Genomic DNA, 6,448 nt, shown 5'->3' with positions numbered 1-6,448 from the left:
TCCATCGAGAGAAAATATGCATCATCCGTCGAGAGGCAAAGATCAACATCCATTAAGCCATCAATAGGAGTTGAAAGCCAATATAAATCACACTCAGAAAGGACCCCAACTTCAAGTCAAAGATCCACAAACTCAGGGGGAGTTTCTACTAATCAAAACTCAGTTACACATCAAGACAATAATGAGGCCTCTTCATCTAGAGCTAATCTACCACAATAAAGAAAATGGACTAGAGATCACCCATTTGAATTAATTATTGGTGATTTAACTTCAAGAGTGCAGACTAGGAAATCAACTCAAGAGGAATGTCTATACAACAGCTTCCTCTCTCAGGAAGAGCCTAAAAAGGTAGAAGAAGTTTTGTTAGATCCTGATTGGGTTTTAGCTATGCAGGAAGAGCTAAACCAATTTGAAAGAAATAAGGTATGAAAGTTAGTACCCAAACCTAAAGGCAAAAATCCTATTGACACCAAATGGATATTCAGAAACAAGATGGATGAAAATAGCATAGTAGTCAGGAACAAAGCTAGATTGGTTGCTAAGGGCTATTGTCAACAGGAAGGAATAGATTTTGATGAAACATTTGCTCCTGTTGCAAGACTTGAAGCCATCAGATTTTTTTAGCCTATGCAGCCCATGCCAATTTCAAGGTCTATCAACTGGATGTTAAAAGTACATTTCTGAATGGAGATTTGGAGGAGGAAGTTTATGTCAGTCAGCCTCCTAGTTTTGAAGATCCCAACTTTCCAGAATATTGTTCACACTAAAAGACGCAAGTGTACACGGTCACAAGTAGTATAAGATTAAGTTAAGTTCGTTCCCACAGAGATTGGTTTAATTCAGAATGTGCACTTATGCAACAATGTATGATTATTATTCACTGCTAAGACAAGTATCAAATTGAGTTTGGTTATCTAAAATTAATTATGCCAGAATGAACTAACTAAGTGATTAAAAAGCAAGTTACTTATATGAGATAAAACATGGGATTCTAAATTCATTAAATACTCCGTTCAGAGTTTATGCCTTTAATTATAGTATCTGACGGTTATGATAACTAATCAGATAACACGAAATTACTACACGCTATCTTTCAATATACGTGTACCCTACTACTCAGCATCCATAAATTAGATAGAAGCTAGGCAGACACCAATTATGCTTAGACCCTATATGTCTATAAGATTTGAAAACATAACGGTTTAAGAGCAAGTTATCCATTAAGATTACATAGGGCAGCGTAAGATGGGTAAAAATTATATTACTAATCATGCATGTTAAAACATCCATAAACCTATGCTAGCATGGAAAGTTCTAAACCTCTATATCCACTTTCGCATTCAATAGAGATTAACAAACAACTTAGATGTTAGCTACACATTCAAGAATATTAAGCACAACCATACTAGGAAATCAATAATTCATCACACACTAAAAACTTAAAGCAATCAACTACTAAACTATATAAGTATATCCGTTAGAATCCCACGATAACGATTAGTTCATAATCGAACGTCTCGTCATCATAGGTTCCAATGAAAATATGATAGTAAAAAGGTTCAGAACACTACAAGAGAATATTAAAGTATTAAGGTTTAGAAAATAAATCTGAAACAAGCATCCAAAGTATCACCTAATTAGAAGAATACAAAAGAATGATGTAGAATTAAATCTTCTTCTTCTTAACCGTCTTATGTGCTTTTTGGTTTTCGGAGTTCTCCCCTTGTTCCTTGTTGTTTAATTCGTCTCCTCTTCTTTATTTATATGCTCCAGGTTGACTTGGCCGCTCAAAATATCCAAAACTTACTAGATACAGGATTCTGCCAGTTCGACCTAGCACGGGCGTGCCTGTATGGAGTGCGGGCGCGCCTAAGTCAAGCGTGGGCGCGCTTGGCTTCTGGAAAATTTCTACAGAATCTTTCATTCTCGTTCTGATGTTCTCGCAAGCGCTCACACTTCAATTCCTGATATGTTATTAACATAAAAGCATATATAAGTCCATTCCTGCCTCCAACTAAAGCCCTGCACATACTCAACATAAAATGCATTAAAAACACCACAAACTTGAGGTCAAATCATCAACTTAAGCCGATATGAAGCGTTATTAATGGATATAAAATCCACTTATCACACCCCAAACTTAAATCGATGCTTGTCCTCAAGGATAAACAGACTCGACAACTACTACTAATGCATGAATGCAACTAAATGAATGAATGCAAATACATGAAAATGCAAAGATCCCTTCGGAATAACCATAACCAAATCAATAAGTCCATGTCTCTTGATAAGTGGCATTTTATACCACTTAGAACGTCTTATAATGGCTTGAATTGATGTCTTGAAATCAAGTATTTTGTGTGTTTGATGCGTTTTTCTAGTGTTTTTGCATTTTAGGGTATAACTTGCGTATGTAGGAAGAATTCATCATAATAAGCTTAGGGAAGTACATGAAATCAGTTGCGTGGAGTTTTGCGAAAAAATCAGCAAAATCAGGACCAGAAAGAAGAATTATCCAGAAAATGCTGAGGCGCCCGCCTGGGATCTGGGGCGGCCGCTTGGAAGCTGAGGCGCCCGCCTGGGAAGCTGGGGCGGCCGCTTGGAAGCTGAGGCGCCCGCCTGGGAAGCTGGGGCGGCCGCTTGGAAGCTGAGGCGCCTGCCTGGGAAGCTGGGGCGGCCGCCTGGGGTCGATAAATTTAATTCTGCTTTTTTAATTCGTGTTCAACTGGACTTCTGAGATGGCTGATTCTTGTGGACTTCTATATAAGTAATCTTCAAAGATGTTTCACAATACGAAGTAACAAGCAACAAGCAAAGATCAAGGATAGAAGATTAAGAAGACCGTTTTAGCACGCCGTAACAAAGAAGAGGAAGCATACGATTTCTTGTGATTCTTTTATTCGTTGTAACAGTGGATGCTAGTTTTCATTACTTCGAACCTTAATACTCTTGTGACGTACTCTGTTTTTAATAAGTATTTTATTAGTTTATATTATCGTGTTATTATCATGTTTTCATATGAACCCATGGTGACAATGAGTTCTATCATGGGCTAATCATGATCATGGGGTAGTAGCGGATTTACTATGGTTTTCTTTAGTTAATTTTTTAATACCTTGGTATGTGATGATTGTATGATATCTAGCATAGGTTGTGCTTATTCGTCTAATGTGTGTCGCGAACATATAAGATAGCCTGTTAATCTCTTGTGAAGCGACAGTGAATCTTGAGATTTAGAACCTGCCATGCTAGCATAGGTTCATGTATGTGTATGCATGATTAGTGGGTAACTCTAACCGTTTTACTTGCCCTGTGTAACCATAATGAATAACTTGCGCTTAAATCGTTATGTTATCAAATTCTGTAGACATATAGGGTCTCAACATAATTGATGCCTATTCAACTTCTATCTTAATTGTGGATGCTTGGTAGAATGGTACTTGTACAATGAAAGTTGGCTTTTATCAGTTTCGTGTTGTTCGATTAATATCATCACCATTACATACTAAGGGTAATAACAATAACTAGTGAAGGAAGTAGTAATAAAGTTATAATCTCATGTGTGTTTAATATTGTTAATTCAAGTAATAATTTAAGTGTTTTATTCTCGTAGTTAATTGTAGTTAATAATTAGTTAATCAACCTTAAGTGTTATTGTCTTGACATTGAGAAGTAATCATACATTGGTGAGTAAGAGTTAATTAAATATAATTAGTTTGAGTCTCTGTGGGAACGAACTAGAAATCATTCTATATTACTTGCGAACGCGTATACTTGCGTGAATTATTAGCGCATGCTTTGTGCCTAACAAGTTTTTAGCGCCGGTGTCGGGGACTCGGTGTTAATTTGTTTAGTTTATATACTTGCCATCAGTGGTCATTAGGACTCATTGATTAAGACTCATTACTTAATATTTCCGGTTGTGTTTCAGGTACTCTAGCGAGCATTTATGCAAATACGTTCTCGCACTCGCAAGAGGACACTAGATACGGCTGAGGAGAGAGACTCGGTTCTTGATATTCCGGAGAAGATAGATTTTAAAGATTGGGATAAAGAGAGTGAGCAGAAAGAACCGGTAATTATGGGTGATCGTATAGTTCCAGCAGATCCAGCTCTTATGGACTTTTCTCGGCCTAAAATTGATGACATTCAGTCAAGCATCCTTCATCCGACTATTCAGGCTAATACTTTTGAAATCAAGCTGGGCACTATTTAGATGGTGCATAATTCTGTTTCCTTCGGAGGTGCTGCGACGGAAGATCCCAACATTCATATCAGGAATTTTGTCGTGATATGTAGTACTTTCAAATATAATGGTATTACTGATGAGGCTATCAAGCTGATGCTTTTCCCATTCTCTCTGAGGGATAAAGTTAAGGACTGGTTACATTCTGAACCAGCTGGGTCCATCACTACTTGGGAAGATCTTGCGCAAAAGTTTCTGGTAAAGTTTTATCCAATGGCCAAGACTGCAGCTATGAGGAGTGCTCTTACTCAGTTTACGAAGCAACCAACAGAATCTATGTACGAAGCTTGGGAGCGCTATAAGGAGATATTGAGAAAGTGTCCCCATCATGGTATGCCTGACTGGATGGTGATCACTGGGTTCTACAATGGTTTGGGGGCCCAATCTCGGCCCATGCTCGATGCAGCAGCTGGAGGCGCCTTGTGGGACAAAAGCTATACTGAAGCCTATAATCTTATGAAACTATGGCTGCAAACGAACATCAAAACCCAACTCAAAGGATGATGCCTAGGAAGGTAGCAGGTATTCTGGAAGTTGATGCAGCTACAGCTATTGCAGCGCAGCTCCAAGCGCTGTCTATGAAGGTCGATTTTTTAGCCAACTATGGGGTCAATCAAATAGCTATGGTCTATGAGCTTTGTGCAGGCTCTCATACTACGGATCAGTGTTCTCTTGTTAATGAATCTGTTCAGTATGTGAACAATTATCAGCGACCGCAGCAGCCTGTGCCAGCTATTTATCATCCTAATAACAGAAATCATCCCAATTTCAGCTGGTGCAATACTCAGAATACTGTTCAGCAACCATATTAGCAAGGTGTAAGTAAACAGTTTAATCCACCTGGATTCACGCAACCTCAACAATATGCTCAAAGGCAATCATATCCTCAACAAGGAGGTTTTGCTCCACCTTCTAGTGCTGATTTTGAGGAGCTAAAGCTGTTGTGCAAAAGTCAGGTTATTTCTATCAAGACCTTGGAGAATCAAATCGGTCAAATAGCCAATGTCATGCTCAATCGTCAACCTGGCACACTTCCCAACGATACTGAAGTGCCAGGCAAGAAGGAAGCTAAAGAGCAAGTCAAAGCTATTACCTTAAGGTCTGGAAAAGTTGCTGATGCTGAAAAAGCAAAAGATAGAGTAGCTGAAGTTGTAGATGAAGAAGAGAGGCAAAAGGAGAAAGAGGCAGAACCAAGGAAGACTACTGTTGAACACACTCTGCCTGAGGGTAATACAGGGGAGAAACAACTCTATCCTCCACCATCTTTTCCTAAGAGATTGCAAAAACAAAAGCCGAATAAGCAATTTGGTAAGTTTCTGGAGGTGTTCAAGAAATTTCACATCAACTTACCCTTTGCTGAGGCCCTAGAGCAAATGCCTAGTTATGCGAAATTCATGAAGGCTATTCTTTCAAGGAAGGTGAAACTGGATGATCTTGATACCATTGCTCTAACGGAAGAGTGCAGTGCTGCAACATAAATTACCTCCAAAGCTTAAAGATCCAAGTAGCTTCACCATTCCTTGCACCATTGGCAAGTTGTCATTCGACAAGTGCCTTTGCGATTTGGGAGCAAGCATCAATCCAATGTCGTTGTCTATCTTCAAAAAGTTGAATTTTCCTGATCCAAAGCCCACCTACATGTCTCTACAATTGGCTGATTGTTCTATTACATACCCACGAGGCATCATGGAGGACGTGTTAGTAAAGGTGGATAAGCTCATCTAGCCTGCAGACTTTGTCATTCTGGATTTTGAGGAAGATAAGAAGATTCCCATAATCTTGGGAAGACCTTTCTTGGCTACAGGCCGTACCTTGATAGATGTGCAAAAAGGTGAACTTACTATGAGGGTACAAGATCAGGATGTGACATTCAATGTATTCAATACGATGAAATTCCCTATAGAAGATGAGGAGTGCTTCAAGGTGGATTTGATTGATTCTGCGGTAACTTCAGAACTTGATCATGTGCTAAGGTCTAATGCCTTAGAAAAAGCCTTAGTGGGGGAATTTGACAGTGAAGATGAGGAAGGCAATGAGCAACTGCAATATCTAAATGCTTCTCCTTGGAGGCGAAAGCTAGACATGCCATTTGAACCTCTTGGTACTACTGATCTCAAGAATGCTGAGGGAAAACTCAAACCATCTATTGAGGAGGCACCTACTTTAGAGCTCAAACCATTTCCTGAACACCTGAGGTATGCT

The sequence above is a fragment of the Apium graveolens genome, chromosome 9, assembly GCF_009905375.1.
Source record: "Apium graveolens cultivar Ventura chromosome 9, ASM990537v1, whole genome shotgun sequence".
NCBI classification, from domain to species: domain Eukaryota; kingdom Viridiplantae; phylum Streptophyta; class Magnoliopsida; order Apiales; family Apiaceae; genus Apium; species Apium graveolens.
This window is presented reverse-complemented; position numbering follows the sequence as displayed.